Genomic DNA, 2,025 nt, shown 5'->3' on the forward strand with positions numbered 1-2,025 from the left:
AAGCTTAACAAAGCCTTATACACACTCATTTTCATGGTTTCGTAGAGCTTCAATTTTGTCTAAGCCTCCACATTCTTCAATCGTCATACTAAGTTTCTCAGTTTCACCTCGTTTCTCAGCAGCCTAAAAGATATTTGAAATGGCATCCAGGATAAGCAGAATAACCTTGGTATGTTTCGCAGTTGAGAGTTTCATCAGCATGCCACGATGAATGAGGTACACAATCTGTTCAACTGTTTCGCCACTGATATAGTTGGTCACAGCTCATACAGCTTCCTTTTGTGTCCTAAGATCTGACGTAGAACACTGGCAAGGAATAGGACTGATCCATGATTCACAACTTGCTGTATACGGTCCTGACGGCCAGCTGTGATGTTTGACGTTGTCCACGTAGCTTCCTTCCCAGTGTTAGTTTTGGGGTTGGTGAGCAGGCTGGGAAAGACAGCAAGTGCTCCCGCATCGATCACAACCTGAGTGTGTTCATCTGTTCCACTGACAATATTCCCTATGGCTCTTAGTGCAGGAGTCACAATTGGCAATTCAGAAGCTCCTAGAAGCTTCACAAGTTAGGGCACAACTCCTGTTTCCATGACGATGTCAATTCATTCATTTGGACCATCAGTCAGGTAGGAAATAGTCCAGTAGGTATCTGCTAATACTTCTGGATCATCAAGATGCAGGAGTCGAACTCAGGTAGGAAGAATTTCCTCAACAGCATCTAACACAGGTGCAGGATTCTTGTTGCAGCAAAGATTTGAAAGTGTCCAGGTAAGATTACGTAAGTTACCACATGCTAAAGATGACATATCAGGAACTGCAAGAAGAGCCAACGGTAGGTCAACTGCACCGTACTTAGTAACCAAGTCTTGGAAAACTGAGCTATCACATGCAATGTTTCCTGGAGCCGATACAACTTGTCCACTGATGTGAGCATGGGGAGATGCCAACAGAGAAATGAATGCTAGGATGGCACCTCCAACTACCACAACCTTGGCTTGTTCTGATTCCCAGAAGCAATGTCAGTGAGCACCCAGGCAGATTCAAACTGAATGGGACTACTATCAGTTCTGCCCAAGAAAGACACACATTTTGGAATCAAACCAGCCCAGATTAAGTTGTCTTTGCAGCGGGGGTTGGGCAGGGGGGGCCTGTTTTCCTCTAGAAAGTAGTTTCCTGGCAGCTTGAGTCGCTTGGAGCTGACTTTCCACATTGTTGCTATTTATGCCTTTGACAATGTCATCAACAGACCAATTTACAGCGCCCTGGTTGTTGTGGTTTTTCTGCAGCAGAGAAGTAGCATCATCAGGAAATGAGCTTACATTTCTCCTCTTCAGCATCTGGTCATCCTTAGCTTTCCTCAGCTCCAGATTGACTTCTATTCTGCAACACCTCATTTCTGTACTGTCTTTTCCCTTGTTCTTGAATCTGTAAAGTCAGGCAGCTGGGTTCATCTTTCTATGTTAATGCCTAGTACAGGGCCTAGTTCTAGATGGGTTCTCAGTACACATGTGTGAATTGAAAGCATAGCCAAAGGATGAATGGCCAGCCAGGGAGTATGTTAGTGAGAGTTCTCCAGAGAAACAGAAGAAATGGGACATTTTACATATACATATATGCACATAATATACGTATTTTATATACACTATACGTATATATGTTATACACACACACACACACATACATACACATATATATGAAGGGATTTATTTTAAGGAGTTGGCCCATGTGATTGCAGAGGTTGAGAAACCTCCAGATCTGCAGAGTGAGTTACCAAACTAGCAGTGCGAGAGAGCTAATGGTGAGCTTCTAGGCTGAAGACTGACAGGCTTGGGACCCAGAGAGAACCATTGTCCAGTTTGAAGAAAGTACTTAGGTAGGAAGAAGTCTCTCTTATTTGGAGGAGGGAGAGCCTTTTGTTCTCTTCAGGCCTTCAACTGATTGGATGAGGCCCATCCACATGAGGGAGGGCCACATCTGCTTGACTCAGCCTACAGATTTAAATGCTAATCTCATCCAACAACACAC

At 44.0% G+C, this 2,025-nt stretch overlaps 1 pseudogene across 1 annotated transcript; it reads right to left on the bottom strand.

The window, feature by feature from the left end:
• Positions 1 to 15: 15 nt before the first annotated feature.
• LOC105529295 lies at positions 16 to 1,442 on the bottom strand (annotated as a pseudogene). The gene has a single exon (XR_001004487.1). The product of XR_001004487.1 is annotated as an importin subunit alpha-1 pseudogene (transcript).
• Positions 1,443 to 2,025: the final 583 nt, after the last annotated feature.

The sequence above is a fragment of the Mandrillus leucophaeus genome, unplaced genomic scaffold (assembly GCF_000951045.1).
Source record: "Mandrillus leucophaeus isolate KB7577 unplaced genomic scaffold, Mleu.le_1.0 Scaffold76, whole genome shotgun sequence".
Classification (NCBI taxonomy): Eukaryota; Metazoa; Chordata; class Mammalia; order Primates; family Cercopithecidae; genus Mandrillus; species Mandrillus leucophaeus.